The sequence below is a fragment of the Neofelis nebulosa genome, chromosome 9, assembly GCF_028018385.1.
Source record: "Neofelis nebulosa isolate mNeoNeb1 chromosome 9, mNeoNeb1.pri, whole genome shotgun sequence".
Lineage (NCBI taxonomy): Eukaryota > Metazoa > Chordata > Mammalia > Carnivora > Felidae > Neofelis > Neofelis nebulosa.
This window is the reverse complement of record NC_080790.1, coordinates 38,883,561-38,900,671: the sequence shown is the minus strand read 5'-3', so window position 1 is coordinate 38,900,671 and position 17,111 is coordinate 38,883,561. Positions and strand designations below refer to the sequence as shown.

Genomic DNA, 17,111 nt, shown 5'->3' with positions numbered 1-17,111 from the left:
CGGTTACCAATGAGAAACGGCCCTTCCCTCAATCTTCTTACCTGATTGGTAGGCCTCTCAGTACCCGGAATACATTTCCCCGGAGCAGATTGGCCATCGCTGTGGTTGGCCTTGCCCCTCAAAATGAGGCGCTAGAGCAGACTTGAAGATCATTGGTAGAAGTGGATGCTCCTCAAAGGTCTGAGATAACTTCTTCTTGATTGGTTGGAAGCGGCACTTAATACGTGGCGGATTCTGACTGTGGAGAGGATGGTCCCAAGTGAAAGGAAGAGTGGGAAGCGAGTCCCTGGTGGCCGGGAGGCGGCCGACCTTAAAGGAGCTGCCACTGTGGCTCTTCTAAAGCCTGGTCTGTTTGGAAAAGCAAAAGCGAAGTAGGGAAAATGAGTGGCGGTACAAGACGTGTGGTCCCCAGAAGTGGAAGGGGCAGGACGGGCTCAGCAGAGTATCCTGCTTGTGGTCGTGATGGTGCTGAGAATTACTGCCTGCTAGAGATGCCGGCCTATAGAGGATCCAGTCTCCCTGACACGCCCCCTTCCCTGTTATAAAGGAGAAGGAGTCCAGGCCCTATGCGTCGACTAATTTCTCTAAAGTCACACACCTACTACTTGCGAAACGATGACTTTAATCCAAGCCTTCTGACCCTGGTCTGGCACGCTTTGTACCTCGCTTATAGGGCTCTGACGAAGAAAGATAAGACTGCAAAAGGTCAAACTGGAGAAAATTTTAATGTTCATCTCAGGCGATGGACCTTTTCATACGGCAGTTAAAGAGACCCTGAAAATTTTTGAGGAGATTGATGAAACGGTAAGATGCGTCCATCAGCAGTGTATTCAAAAGAATAACATCAAAGACGAGGAAGGTAGCTGGGAGGCTGTAGCTGGGAGGCTATTGCCTCATCAAAACTCTGAAGTTTTTTTGAAAAATATTGGCATACAAACATTCTCTAATTTCTTCCGTCCTAAAGCAAAACAAACAAAAAACCCCACTTCCTCTTCCACCTCCTGCCACACTTCCTTGCTCTTCAATACAGCAAAACTCTCCAGCATTCTAAACATCTTGTCTTCAATTCTTCTCTTCCTCCCAAACACACTACAGTCAGGCTTTCAAGCTCAAGTCCACCAAAACTGCTCTCACTGAAGCCATCATTGCTAACTTAAAAGGACAACTCTGTCTTCATCTCATCATCTGTATTTAACCCAGTAACTCAGTGTTTCCTGTGTAAAACACTTTTCACTGGTTTTCCTGCCCCACAGGCCAGGTTATGACCCTCATTAGGCCTCATTTTATCTGAATCACCTCATTAAAGGCCATATCTCCAAATACAGTTACGTTCAGAGGTACTGGGGGCAAGGGCATCATAGGAATTTGGAAATGGGGGAAGGTACACACTTCAGCCCCTAACACTTGGATGCTCAAAAGACTTGTTCCTTCACTTCTTTCAAGGCTCTGTTACCTTGCCAGTGAAGCCTCTCTGGACCACCCTTTTAAATATTGAAACCCCTCCTACAGGTCACTTCCTAAATTCCTCCCCTGATTTATTTCTCTCCTTAGACCTTAAATACTGTCATTTTTTTTTTAAGGTTTATTTATTTTTGAGAGAGACAGAGACAGCATGGGTGGTTGAGGGGCAGAGAGAAAGAGGGAGAGAGAGAATCCCAAGCAGGCTTCATGCCATCAGCACAGAGCCCGATGTGGGGCTCGAACTCATGAAACTGAGAGATCATGACCTGAGTGGGAACAAAGAGTTGGACACTTAACTGACTGAGCCACCCAGGCACCCCAGGACTATCATTGATATATCTGTTTTGCTTATCATCGGTCTCCTTCCACTTCTCTGTAAGTTCTAATGAGGATTTGCTCTTTGATATATTCCTAAATAGAGCCTAAAACAATGCAAGGTGTTTAGTAAATGTTTAAAAAATATTTATTGAATGAATGAATGAATTCATTCAATAGAAGGGAAAGAAACAAATGGACAGGAAGAGATTGTAGTTGCTGTAGATAGAAGGGAGTCATTAAGGAAGCAAGATCCCAGAGTATCAGGGGAAGCAAAGGTATGCCTTCCATGGTGAAAGGTGAAGAAATACCCCTAAAGAATAACTTATTTTGAAAAAAGAAAATACATGAGAGAGTTCAAACTAGCTGACCATGGTTTATTCAACAAAACAGGAAATAAAATCTCTTGCCAAAGTGAGGAAGGTGTGAGAAAATTAACTTGAGATGAAAAATGATGGTTGACTACTTGTAATGGCCCATTTGAAATTAGCTAGTGTATATATGTTAGTGAACCTTATCTTCATGGTTTTTTAACTTTTTCAAAAAATGATCATGGCACGAACAGTAATTCAAGCTAATGAGTTAGGAGTCTGCTTGCCACCTGCAATTGATGTGGAAGTTTTGTTCCTTCACTTCTTCATTACTATTCAGGGAGTACCATGGGAGTAAGGGTGTGAGCAAAATAGGCATGGTCCCTGCCCTTCTGAAGCTTACAATTTATCTGGTTAGGGAGACAGCCACTATTTTAATAATCACACATATATTTATATGATGAAAACAAGATAAGTGCCAAGATGAAAAGGCACAGACAGAAGAGCACAGTGGTGGAAAATGCCAGGAAGGAGGGTCAAGCTTTATACTCAGAAAAAAAAAAAAAAAAAAAAAAAAACCATGCAAATATTTCCATTTTGGAAAAAGAAGAGTCATGATCATGAGTCATGGTCAGCTGACTAGGAAAATCACTTGAAGGAGGGAAGAGAATAGCTGCCAGTTGAGGGACAGCATGGAGAGTCATGGTAGCTGCCTGGGAACCTTGGCCTATAAGTGTGAGTTCCTCAGGGAAGTGTAAGAATATTTGGGACCAGGAAGGATAGCTGATCAATAAGTCTGAGCCACAAAAGGAAGCTGGTGTGCTTAAGTATCGTAGCCTGGGGTTGCCCAGTTTAGAACTGACATTCTAAAACTGAGCATGGTCCAGAAGGTGAGCAAGGCAGGCCAACGATTTAGAATCCGAGGCTCAGTCTGTTAGCAGAGAAGCCTGTATCTGGTGCTGCCTGAATTTGCCCTCTGTCCAGAGCTTTCCTAAAAGCCCCACTGAGGGACTTCTGCTTACCTTTCCCAGGCCAGGACCATGTCAAATCGTCATCTGGAGCCACAAAGGAATCCTACTGGCACTCTGAACAAAACTGGGGTTCTGCTAGTGAGGATGAAGGAGAGAATTGGTAACCCACTTCATCAAAGTATAATATGTGTACCTATGGAAAGTGCCTGCTTGGGTAAGTTTCAACAGGTGTATACGCCAGTCAAGATAACCAAACCTTCCCACCTTGCCTGAGAACTTCTTCGTGTCTCCTCACAGGGTCCTTCTTCCACCCCAGGCTGCAGGTAATCAATGATCTGTCTTCTGTCACAGTAGACTTTCTACAATTTTTAATGTAATTGTACAGTATATACTCTTTTTGTGTCTGGCTTCTTTCACTCAGCATAATGTTTTAAAAGTCAGGCATGCTCTTGCATGTAGCAACATTGTATTCATTTTTATTGCTGAGTAGTATTCCATTGCATATTGTTGTAACATTGGGAGATTTCCAATTTGGGGCTACTGAAAATAAAACTGCTATGAACATGCATGTAGAAGTCTCTGTGTACATAGGTGTAGTTTTTATTTCTCTTTAGTAAATGCCTAGAAATGGAATATTGGCTCATGTCGTTGATGTATGTGAAGTTGGTAAGAATCTGCCAAACAGTATTCGTGCTCTGGCTAGATCAATCAATCCCCGAGTGAAGGATGTGAGAGCATAAATTTTTGTTTTAAGCCATTGCATTTTGGGATGGTTTCTTACACAGCATTATTATGGCAATAGTCAACTGATATGGCACTGTGTAGTTCACTGTGTGGCAAACTCTGTTGGGTGCCTACCCATATAAATTCTTCTCTTTGCAAATGCTTTGACTAGCAATTTCACTAGAGAAGATGTGTCAATGTCCAGGGCTGCCTGGGTGGCTCATTTGGTTAAGCGACCGACTCTTGGTTTCTGCTTGCAATTCGTGAGATCTAGCCCAGCGTCGGGCTCTGTGTTGACAATGCGGAGTCTGCTTGGGATTCTCTCCCCCCCTTTCTCTCTGCTCCTCTCCCGCTCTCACTCTCTCTCTCTCAAAATAAATAAATAAACTTAAAAGCAAAGAAGATATGTAAATGTCCAATAAGCCAAACTGTGTTCCACCGTGGTTTCACTCTATACTCCTACCGGTGGCATACGAGACTCCCAAGTTGTTCCATATCCTTAACAACACTTGATGTTGTCAGTCTTTTAATTTTTGCTTTTCTTGTGAGTATGCTGTGATATTTCATTGTGTTTTTGGTTTGCATTTCCCTGATGACTAATGATTTTGAGCGTCTTTTGATTTTGTGCTTGTGAAACATTTATACTCATGTGGAACTCATGCCCTTCACCTGGGGGTTTGATCTAGCCAGAACACATTTTTCTTCTGGCCATGGCAGAAACACAAGAAAGATGAGTGGACATTACAGGGCCTCTTAAAACTGGAGTCAGGGGGCGCTTTGGTGGCTCAGTTCGTTGAGTGTCCAACGTTTGATTTTGGCTCAGGTCATGATCTCAGGGTTTGTGGGTTCGAGACCCACCTCAAGCTCTGTGCTGTGTCAGAATTCTCTCTCTCTCTCTCTCTCTCTCTCTCTCTCTCTCTCTCTCTCTCTCTCTGCCCCAACCCCACTCATGCTTTCTCTCTCTCAAAATAAATAAGTGAACTTAAAAAAAAAAAAACTGGAGTCAGAACTGCAGTACTGTTGGGCACGTGGGTGGCTTAGTTGGTTGAATACACAACTCTTGATTTCAACTCAGGTTATAATCCCAGGGTCATGGGATCGAGTCCTACATTAGGCTCCACACTGAGCATGGAGCCTGCGTGGGATTCTCTCTCCCTCTCTCTCTCTCTCTCTCCCTCTGCCCTTCTCCCCTGCTTGCATTCTCCCCCACCCCCTGCACCTCTCAAAAACAAAAAATAGGACTGCAGTACTGGCACTTCCACTCGCATTCCATTGGCTACGGCAAGCATATGGCCAGGCCCAGTATCAATGAGGCAGGAAAATATGCCTCTTGTGAGAGAAACTGCAAAGTCACTGACAAAGGGCATGGGTACAAGATTTCAGAGAGCAAAAATCCAGTCTACCACAAGTGCTGTGCATGAGAGTCATCGATTAGATCTGTGCCTGAATCTAGCATGAACAGTTGCTTCAAAGCAATACACACAATGTAGATATCACTCCATATCTATTAGGAAAAATACTATTTGGAAAAAAAGTATCAAGTGCTGGTGATGGTGTAGAGGAACTGAAGCCCTCATCTCGGCTGGTCTGAAGGCAAAAATGGTAAACTGTTTTGGAAACACTTTGGCCACTTTTTATACAATTAGACATACACTCACCAAAAGACTTAAGGGTCCATTCCTAGGTTTTTACCCAAGAGAAATGAAAACATTTGTTCACACAAAGACCTCTATGTGAGTGTTTAGCTGGGTTCCTCATTAATTTCCCAAACTGGAAACACTGAAAGTGTCTATCAACTAGTGAATGGATAAACAAGTTGCAGTTCCCGCCTTGTGATGAAATGCTACTTAGCAGTAAAGAAGAACACCACACATGTATATTTCAGACCTCTGCTTTTATATGTCTGCTAACATCCCTGGAGCCAAAGTATGCCACACTACCAAGTGCAAAGTCAAAGGGCAGAGAAGCAGCATAGCCATATACCAAGAGGCCACCACTAGAGTGGAGATGTATATTACTACCGCAAGGCAGAGAAGATTTGTGACCGTGCTTTATTCTACCACACCCACCATGAGTTCCCTTATCTGAGTGACTGAGTCTAAAGAAATGCGTTGAGGCTTCAGCGGGATAGTAACTGATAATTATCAACTCCTGAATTTATACAGTTCAGTCCAGTCCTGGACAGATATAAACGATCGTTTCTGGTCCCCTTGGAGATCTTTCCAAAAGTGGGATCTGCAGGCATGTGCACATAAACGCAGAAACAAATCCCTACGTATATACCCACACATGCAAATGTATATGGGCTGTGTGTGTGTATATATGTCCAGTGTCCAGTTATACATGCCTTTCCTCTAAAAAAAGGTGAGTCTCAGATTTTCAGAGGCTAAACTCTTAAGGAGAAAAAGGAGGGACGCCTGAGTGGCTTAGTCGGTAAAGCGTCGAGCTCTTAACTTTGGCTTCGGGTCATGATCTCATGGTTTGTGGGATCCAGTCCCACGTTGGGCTCCATGCTGACAGTGCAGAGCCTGTTTGGAATTCTCTCTGAGCTGAATTCAAGAGGCAGACACTTAACCACCTGAGCCGCCCAGGCACCCCACATTTGTGTTTATTGAATTGGCACCAAAGTAATACTATTTTAATTGTTATAAGCAACAGAGAAAAAGTAAGTTGCTCTTACATATATATATACGTGTATATATATACATATGTATATATATATACATATGTATATGTATATATATACATATGTATATATATACATATATATATACATATGTATATATATATATGTGTATATATATGATTCATTCCTGTCAAATAAAACCCAAAAAAACATAGTATCCTCTAAAAGCAAGTGTTCTACATGGTTCAAATAAAGAAAAATGATGGGAGAATCAAATCCTCATACCACATATAATTTTATGAGTGGGCCAGACTGAAAACTGTATCTTAGCTATCAGTATTTGGTCAAATGCTTCCAGCTCTGATCTAAGAGCTGGTTTTAGACCACATCTCTCACTGAGAATGATGGTAAATTAGATTAAAAAAAAAAAAAAACCTTTGAAGGTATCAGAAAGCAACCAAGGCATCTAGGACTCAAAGGGCTAAGAATAGGAAAGAAAGAAAATATGAGATCAGAGGAGTGACATTCTCCATCATTCCCCCCTGAGACATTTGCTGAAATTATAAGCAAAAAGTGCAGGACCTAGACCTAAGCAGAGAGGCGCATCTTAGGGAGCTTTTAGGAGTCTCAAGGCAGAACACAACGTGGAGTTCAGGGCTAACAAGAGAGCCAGGACTGGAAGGGCTCAGATTTCAGAGAAAAGAGAATTATTGAAAAGTGAGTTAATATTCCACCCCCTTTTCCCACCAAGGCATTTGCTGGTTCCTTAGCCATGCACCATGCAGGTAAGGTATCAAAAGCCTGAGCAGAAAGAAGGAGATAATAGGCTGACAAGTGAAATGGTCTCATCAGGCTTAGGGAGTCAAAAAACAGAAGCCACGGCCCAGCAAGAAGTGGGAACTCTGAAAAACACCTCCAGCAGAGACTCTGGACAATCTGCAGATGGAAATAAAGATAAAGTGGAAATAACTTGCCTTTAAAAAGTAGCCTCAAAATACTATATACCCTTACTGGATTAGGGTGACCTACCCCTATTCTTTCTGCCAGGAGAAAGTTAAATGATCTTTGGAGAAGGAAAACATATAGAGCTCCTACAATTATTCATACACAGTGGTTAGCATTTGAACAAAAAAAATCTATCAGCTATGAAAATAATTATGATTAATATCCTACATGCTGTTGTTTCCTCCATGTCATTTCATGGTTCGATAAATAGTTCGTTTATTTTTTCGTGCTGAATAATATTCCATTGTCTGGATGGACCACAGTTTATTTATCCATTCACCTACCAAAGGACATCTTGGTTGCATGTAGGTTTTGGCAATCATTAACAAAGGTGCTGTTAACATCCATGTGCAAGTTCTTGTGTGGGCATAAGTTTTCAACTCCACTGGGTAAAAGGTAAGAGTTTATTTAGTTTTGTAAGAAACCAACAAACTGTCTTCCAAAGTGGCTGTACCGTTTTATATTCCCAACAGCAACGATTTAGAGGTTTCTGTTGTTCTGCTTCCTCACCTTTGCCAGAATTTGGTATTGTCATTGTTTTGGATTTTAGCTGTTCTAATAGGTATATAATGGTATCTCATTTTAATTTGCGTTTCCCTAATGACACATAATTTGAGCACTTTACTTTAAATCCTTACTTTGCCATCTATATATCTTCTTTTTTTTAATGTTTATTTATTTTTGAGAGAGAGCACAAGCGTGGGAGGTGCAGAGAGAAGGGGGACAGAGGATCCAAAAGCAGGATCCACACTGACAGCAGAGAACCGATGCGAGGCTCCAACCCATGAACCGTGAGATCATGACCTGAGCCAAAGTTGGATACTCAGCCAACTGAGCCACCCAGGCGCCCCTGTATATCTTCTTTAGTGAGGTGTTTGTTCAGGTCTTTTGCCTATTTTTTTATTGGGTTATTCTTTTTCTCTTTGTCGAGTTTAAGAGTTCTCTGTATATTTTGGATAACAGTCATTTCTTAGGTATATCTTTTGCAAGTGTTTTCTCCCAGCCTATGGTAATGACAAGTTTAAGGCACGAAAGATTACTAAAAAAGAAAGGGGGGCATTTCATAATCATAAATGGGCCAATCGCTCTCCCTCTCCCAATGTGACAGCCCCAGCAAAAAAAGAGTAAGAAGGGGAAGACTGTCTCCTTAACAGACTTTCTGGCCGAAGATGGGGAACTGGTGGAGGAAGCACCTATATCCCCAGACCAGTTGGCTGGGCTGAGGAGACAGATAACCTGGAAGGAGATATTTCAACCACTCGACACAGTCATGATGACCATATGTATAGGATTCCTCCAATTGACCATTCTATCTGCCCACTGCTCCAAGGGCTGCTCAGGAACCCAATATCAAGCAGGCCCATCTTCCCAAATTTCCACCTGCACTGTTTTTCTAGGGAACTTGCCCTGTGCTGTGACAGAAGACTCCATTAAGGAATTCTTTGGAGGATTCGATATCACTGCTGCTGTACCTTTACCATGTGAACCCAGCAACCCAGACAGGTTCAGAGATTTTGGTTATGCAAAGTTTGAGAACCTGAATTTGAATTCCTTGCTCAGTGCCCTGAGCCTCAAATGAAGAGTCTCTATGTAACAGGAGAATCTGAGGGGATGTTGCTGCTCAAACGCAGGCTAAAAACAGGAATGGCCATTTTTGGGGTGGAGACAGAAATCAGAATTCTGACAAAACAGATACACATTGGAGGGCCCATCTTGCAACAGACAGCTTTGATGACAATCTGCCTAGAAGAGGTGATGATAGCTTGGAGACAAATGTCAGGACTGTTATGATGCAGGCCAGTATTGTGATGGGCATTGGGATGTGGTACCGTCACGGCCTGCACCAGGATATGGATTGATATGGGGGCTGGCATCACTGTATCACTATGATGACGGAAGCACCGGAGACTATGACGGAAGCTATGATTCCAGGATAGGCAGGACAGAAGAGCATTTGGTAGTTGGTACCATAGGGATGATATCCACTGAGGAAGAAGGGACCGCTATGAACACAGATATGACAGAGGAGATGATGGGTCATGGGGCTCCAGAGATTATTGCTCTCAGGATGGTTATAAGCATGATGCCTTTAGGCACACAGGCCCCCCCAACAATCTGAGTCAACGGCCGTGGGGTACTTCCAAGGAGGCTAATTCCTCTGCCAGCAGCACACAGTCCATTTGAACAGCCTATGGGATGGCAAAGCCTGTCGACATAGGTGCTGGAGAAGTGGAAGAGTGGCTACAGAAGGGGCAGGAGAGAGAAGGAACAGAGGAATGTCAGCTGGAAGAAGCAAAACTAGAATGTTAGCCTTGGGAGAGATTCCAAGATGGCAAGGTGAAGAAGCTCAAGAAGGGGAACGGTTGAGGACAGGAAGTGAGTCATCATGGACTGGGAGCTTAGCCCCATTTGGCAGACACGCACAAAGAACAGAGCATGAGAAGTCTCTAGAAAACAATCAAGAGGAAGATTGTCACTCTCCAACTTCGAAACCTCCCAAACCTGAACAGCCTCTGGAAGCAGAATGTTCCAGTGCAGCGAAGTTCTAGCCCTCCTGCTCCATCTCAGAGCTCAGATGCCGCAGCAATCCCCTACTGGGGGTGGGGGGTTCCTGCTCAACCATCTGAGAAAAGATCACCATGGAAGGATGAACTTGAAGCACGTGGGATGAATGTCCCAAAAGGTCAAAGTGGGAACTCCAGCTGTGGTTCAGGAGATGAGGGAAGAAAGACCACTGGAAGGAGTCACATAGGAAAGACGGCAAAATGGGTCAAGTTCCCCGATCTGCACCTGAGCCAAAGAAACTTGAAGAAAATCTGGCCTCCAAGTTCAGTTCTGCTGTCTCTGTTGTCTCTGTTGCTGCTGTCTCTGTTGATGGTGGAGATGAGAATGAGGGAGAAGATTACACGGAATAGACCTCTACATTCTGTGCTTCCTCCTACCCTTTCTCCACCCTGGGACATTCAAGAACAAATCAAGCCTCTACCTAGAAAAGACAAAATAAAACTCACCATTTCCTGGGGAGAAAAGAAGGGGGATCAACTTACCAGGATGATTTCATATTCTGGGACTGGGGGATTTTTTGGGAGTTGGGACTTCCTGTTTTAACATAGAAAGTCCTGGGGTGCCTGGGTGACTTTGTTGGTTAAGCATCTGACTCTTGATCTTGGCTCAGATCATGATCTCACGATTCATGAGATCGAGCCCCACATTGGGCTCTGTGCTGACAGTGTGGAGCCTGCTTGGGATTCTCTCTTTCACCCTCTCTCTCTGCCCCTCCCCCACTTGCCTCCTCCCTCCCTCCCTCCCTCCCTCCCTCCCTCTCTCTCTCTCAGAACAAACAAACATTTTTTTAAAAAATAATAAAATAAGGGGCACCTGGGTGGCTCAGTCAGTTTAGCGTTGACTTCGGCTCAGATCATGACCTGGGTTCGTGGGTTTGAGCCCCACATCGGGCTCTATGCTGATGGCTCAGAGCCTGGAGCCTGCTTCAGATTCTGTCTCCCTCTCTCTCTGCCCCTCTCCTGCTCATGTTCTGTCTGTCTGTCTGTCTGTCTGTCTCTCTCTTAAAAATAAACATTTACAATTTTTTTAAAAATAATAAAATAAAATAAAATAGAAAGTCCTGTGCAAACTGGGATATGTTGGTCACCTTTTATGGTGGCAAAAGACCAGGGAACCTGGGTTCCAAGCTAAGCAAAGGCTTCCTTGCAGTCTCTGGTTTCCTCTGTCTTCCATCCTTACATCAATACAGCCTCAACTCCGCTCACCCTGCCTAGTAACCCAGCTTACAGCTCTGGTGCCTGCCTGCCCCTCCCTTCAATGGCCACACGGCCGGTACATCTGCAGATGGAGCTGGACTCCATCTGTCTCTCAAGGGTTTTGTATTCAAAAGAGGGAGAAGGTACAGCCTTTTCCTGCTAAAAAAAAAAAAAAAAAAAAAAAAAAAAGGAAAGAAATATATGTATATATTTCTATGCCTCTATTTCTGTATCTCTATATCTCTGGAAGAAGAAAACTGGTCACAGTTTTTGTTTCTGGGAAAACAAACAAGGTGGCCAAGGCACAAGGGTAAGAGATTAGGAGGGAGGCTTTTCCCTTTTTTAGTAGCTTTATTGAGATATAATTCACATTCACCTATTCACCTATTTTAAGTGGACAATTCAGTATTTTCTAATTTTTGACAGATCTGTGCCACCAGGAAGGAGACTTTTTAAAAATATATTTATTTTGAAAGAGAGAGAGATAGAGAGGGAGAGGGAGAGAGAATGAGTGGGGGAGGGGCAGAGGGAGAGAGAGAAAGAGAGAGAGAGAATCTTAAGCAGGCTCCACACCTAGGGCGGAGCCTGACACGGGGCTTTGATGCTTCCGGGATACATGCGATGAAAAGTCACATGGGGCGCAAGCCACACCCCAAACAGCAAGACCCCTCAGTGTTTTCATTGGTTGGGTAACTTTTGTTGCCAACCATCAGAGAACCGAGGGGAGCTCCTCCTATGACTGGGATCCAGTCTTCCCCCTCTTGCATCTCCAGGGACCTGCTTCTTTGCAGAGCACTGATTTTAGCATAGCACTAGGTCAGGATTTTCAGGTACTTGTCACCAAGCATGGCTTCCTGGGATAGCACCGTGTACAAGGGGGTGATCATACATTTGGTCTCACAACTCTCTCCAACACGGCACAAGTTAGAACATCTTCAAAAAGGTGTTTATGTTTATCTTAAGTGTTCTTTCTAAATTCACTCTGATTTGCAACAGTGAATCTATGTTACCCGTGTATTTTTTAAGTTAAAAATAAGTTAAAATTTAAGGCCTCCTACAGGAAGCCTTCCTGACTCCTCCCTCATTTCCTCATGATAGTTTTGGTTCCTTTAGTTTCCATAAAATCAACCTCTAGCTCACCTCTAGCACAGAGATTATTCTAAGGCATTTTAATCACCTGTTTAATTACCTGGGTCCCCTTTAGACTGTGATTTCCTTAGGGCAGGTGCTGTGCCTTTCATAACTGGGTCTCTAGGGTCTTGCATGGAGACTGGTGCACTGAGCCTTCATCTTTCCACCTCCCCTAAAGTGTCCCGCTTTTCACACCCAGCTCTGTCAACAACTAACCTTACCACACCGATTCTCAAAGAACCCAAGGAAGACTTCTTTTCTTCATTCGGCTGGCATATCTTACTAAGCCCTGAGTACCCAACTGTATGCAATAATACGAGAAAGTGAGGATTCCAGAGGGACTTGAACACACCCATCTTAGGAATGCTAGAAATTAAGGCGAGTCCCAGGCATGTTATTTAGGTGGGAACTATATTCATTCATATGTTCATACCTCTGGAATGAAAGTTAAAGGAAGGGAAGAGGGTGGTGAGTTAGGGGCTGGAACTAGATCTTGAGACAAGATAAAAATTGGAGGGAGGAAGGACAGGGAAGGCACAAATCTCTGCTTTGGAAAACAAACTGTTGGAGGAGGGACAGAGCATCATACAAACACTGAACTTACACAAATTCAATTAGGTATACTTGGAAGAAAGGAAGGGAGGAAAAGGGAAAGAAGAAAAGGGGGAAAGGGTGGAAAAAAGATACAAGATGAATAAATATTTAGATGATACAAGCTTTTATAATTTTTTTTAACATACCAGAGATCCTATATAACATTTCACACAGTTGTTTCTAAAGAGCTTGAGAAGGAAGACGTGACATCTATTTTCCACTGGTGTGTAGGGATTCAGTTTTGACCACTTGGATTATTAGAAAAGGTTTTTTTTTTTTAAGTTTATTTATTTTGAGAGAGACAGAGCACGAGTGGGGGAGGGGCAGAGAGGGAGAGAGAGAATCCCAAGCAGGTTCCATTTGCGCAGTCAGCACACAGAGCCCGATGTGGGGCTCTAATCCATGAAACCGTGAGATCACGGGTTGAGCCGAAATCAAGAGTCGGTCACTTAACCGACCGAGCCACCCAGGCAGCCTGGGGATTATTAGGGGAGCTTTAAAAAACAAAACAAAACAAAACACAAATGCCTGCATCCCACCCGCAAAAATCTGATGTAATTAATTGGTCAGAGGTGCAGCCTGGGTTTCAGACTGGTTAAGAACTCCCAAGTAATTTTCTTTAGCAATTTTAAAAATTGTGGTAAAATGCACAGAACATAAAATTTAACATCTTAACCATTTTAAAATTTTTTTTTAACGTTTATTTATTTTTGAGACAGAGAGAGACAGAGCATGAACTGGGGAGGGTCAGAGAGAGGGAGACACAGAATCCGAAACAGGCTCCAGGCTCTGAGCTGTCAGCACAGAGCCTGACGTGGGGCTTGAACTCACGGACCGTGAGATCATGACCTGAGCCGAAGTCAGCCGCTTAACCGACTGAGCCACCCAGGCGCCCCACATCTTAACCATTTTTAAGGCTATGGTTCAGTGGGGTTTAAATATACTCATAATGTTAGGCAACCATCACCACCATCCATCTCCAAAACTCTTTTCATCTGTAAAACTAAAACTCTATACCCATGGAACAATAACTCGCACCCCTCACCTCAGCCCCAGGAAATCATCATTCTACTTTCTGTCTATATGATTTTGGCTATTTAAGTACCTCATAGATGTGGAATCATACAGTACTTGTCTTTTGTGTCTGGCTTAGTTCAACTAGCATGATATTGTCAAGGTTCATCCATGTTGTTAGCATGTGTCAGAATTCCCTTCCTTTTTTAAAAATATTTTTTAAAAAATGTTTATTTATTTTTGAGACAGTGAGCAGGGGAGGGACAGAGAGAGAGGGAGACACAGAATCCGAAGCAGGCTCCAGGCTCTGAGCTGTCAGCACAGAGTCCAACACGGGGCTCGAACTCACGTGCCACGAGATCATGACCTGAGCTGAAGTCAGACGCTTAACTGAGCCACCCAGGCACCCTGGAATCCCCTTCCTTTTTAAGGCTGAATAATACTCCACTGTGTGTATATAACACATTTTGCTTATCCATTTCACATTGTAACTATTGTGAATAATGCTTCTATGAACATGGGTGCACAGATATCTCTTTGAGACCCTGCTTTCAGTTCTTCTGTGTATATACCCAGAAGTGGAATTGCTGGATCATATGGTCATTCTATTTCTTTTCTTTCTTTTTTTTTTTTTTTTTGGTCATTCTATTTCAAGTGTTGGAGGAACCTCCACACTGTTTTCCATAATGGCTGCACCAATTTACATTTCCACTGACAGTGCATAAGGGTTCTAATTTCTCCCCATGCTTGTCAACACTTGTTATTTTCTGGGTTTTTGGTAGCGGTCATACTAATGGGTGTGGGGTGGTGTCCTCTCGTAGTTTTGGTTTGCATTTCCCTAACGATAGTGATTTTAAGCGTCTTATGATGTGCTTAATGGGGATTCATATACCGTTTTATGAAAAATATCTATTCAAGTCCTTTCCTTGTTTTTGAGTCAGGTTGTTCAATTTTTTGGCTGTTAAATCTTAGAAGGCCTCTGTATATTCTGGATATTAATCCAGATCCCTTATCAGATACGTGATTTACACATATTTTCTCCCATTCTGTGGGTTGCCTTTTTATTCTGTTGAATAAATCATCAAATGGGGGCACCTGGGTGGCTCAGTCAGTTGAGCATCTGACTTCGGCTTAGGTCATGATCTCACAGTTCATGAGTTCGAGCTCCATGTCGGGCTCTGTGCTGACAGCTCCGAGCCTGGAGCCTGCTTTGGATTCTGTGTCCCCCTTTCTCTCTGCCTCTTCTCCCCTGCTTGTGCTCTGTCTCTCTCTCAAAAACAAATAAACATTAAAAAAAATTTAGGGTGCCTGGGTGGCTCAGTCAGTTAAGCATCCTACTTTGGCTCAGGTCATGATCTCACAGTTCCTGGGTCCGAGCCCCGCGTGGGGCTTTGTGCTGACAGCTCAGAGCCCGGAGCCTGCTTTGGATTCTGTGTCTCCCTCTCTCTCTGCCCTTCCCCCGCTCTCTCTCTCTCTCTCTCTCTCTCTTTCTCTCAAAAATAAATAAACATTAAAAAAAAATTTTTTTAACCAGAAAAGGTGGGGGGAGGGTGTGAATCAAGCATTTCAGTACAAACTATACCACTGAGTAATGAAACATGATGAGGGAGGCTTCTCTTTATAGAAGTATTCTACTAATGAAGAAGTAAGGATAGAATTAGAATTCTGCCGTTTTGTACCTCTGATGAATTAACGGGTGTAGACCCTAGAGCCAGGCAGTGGCATCACAATAGATAGACAACCATATGTAATATACCACCGGATAAAAGTATATGGTACTACTTATGAAGTCATCTTGCTACCAAAGAAATGTTAAAAACCAATCCTAAATTGCATCAAGCCTATAGATATAACTACCCGTTCATGGGAAAGACAAGGGACAGAGGAATATTTCAACTAACTCCACGGGGATGCAATAAGCAAAATCTGAACTATGAGAAACAGCAAACAAATTACAAGGGGTAAAAAGAGATGGGGGTGATCCTGTAGATTAAAAGAGATTAAGAGGGGCGCCTGGGTGGCTCAGTCAGTTGAGTGCCCAACTCTTGATTTCGGCTCAGGTTGTGATCTCACCTTTTGTGAGTTTGAGCCCTGCGTTGAAAACTCCCCATGAGGCTCCGTGCTCATCATGTGGGGTCTGCTTGGGATTCTCTCTTTCCTTCTCTTTTCTTTCTGCTCCTCCCCTGCTGGTGCATGCACACATGCTCGCTCTCTCTCTCTCTCTCTCTCAAAATAAATAAACTTAAAAAAATAAAATAAAAGAGATTTAAGAGATGTCAATCAGTTGCAGTGTGTGCACCTGTGCAGAAAAGAGTTAACACAGCGGGCCTGAGCCTGCTACCCTAAAAACGCCTGCTTGCAAGGATGGCCCTTGGCTGGCATCTGGGAACTTAGATTGGGGTGGGTTCTCACCATTCCCTAATAAGAATGTCTCACTTTGCATAAACTATAAAAACAATGTAATTTGTGCTGAATACCTGCTTTCCTACTGGGAGTCTGGAATTTTGGTACATGCCAAGCAGTGGGTACCCATATATGATCAGCTCTGAGTAAAATCCACAGTCACTGAGTCTCTAGTGAGTTTCTCTGGCAGACATTTCACATGTGTTGTCCTAATTCGATGCTGGAGGAGTTAAGTGCATCGTGTGTGGCTCCTTTGGGAAAGGACTTTTGGAAGCTCCCTTCTAATTTCCTCTGGAATTCATTCTGTATGCCTTTTCCCTTTGCTGATGTTGCTTGTGTCCTTTCTTTGTAATAAATTACAGCTATGAGTATGACCATATGCTGAGTCCTGTGAGTCCTCCTAATGAATCACCGAACCTAGGAGTGGTCTTGGGGACTCTAGACATAGTACCTTATTTGGAGGCTGATAAAACATACAAAAACAAACAAATAAACAAACTAAAAAACAAACAGTGGGGGGGGGTGCAGAGGATGGGAAATGAGAAATGAGGAAAATCTGAACTCAATATAATGACACTGAAGAATTAATTTTTAGATGATGTAATAGTATCATAGTTCTGTTTAAGAGATACGTATGTTAAAATATTTGTGGGTCAAACGATATGAAGTCTGAGATTTGCTTCAAAATAATGTGGAGGGAAGGGTTGGAAGTAGGTAAGCGTATAGATGGAAAAAGATTGGCCATGAGTTTAAGGGTCTTGAAGCTGGAAGTATGTCTATGGCATTTCATTGTGCT

General features: G+C 43.1%; 1 long non-coding RNA gene and 1 pseudogene across 1 annotated transcript; both read left to right on the top strand.

Moving 5' to 3' along the window:
* The first annotated feature begins 249 nt into the window (after positions 1-249).
* On the top strand, positions 250-10,735 carry LOC131486302 (eukaryotic translation initiation factor 4B-like; annotated as a pseudogene).
* A 276-nt stretch (positions 10,736-11,011) lies between these two features.
* LOC131484776 (uncharacterized) lies at positions 11,012-16,689 on the top strand. Its single transcript, XR_009248442.1, has 2 exons — positions 11,012-13,596; positions 13,827-16,689. It is a non-coding gene; the product is annotated as an uncharacterized LOC131484776 (long non-coding RNA).
* Positions 16,690-17,111: the final 422 nt, after the last annotated feature.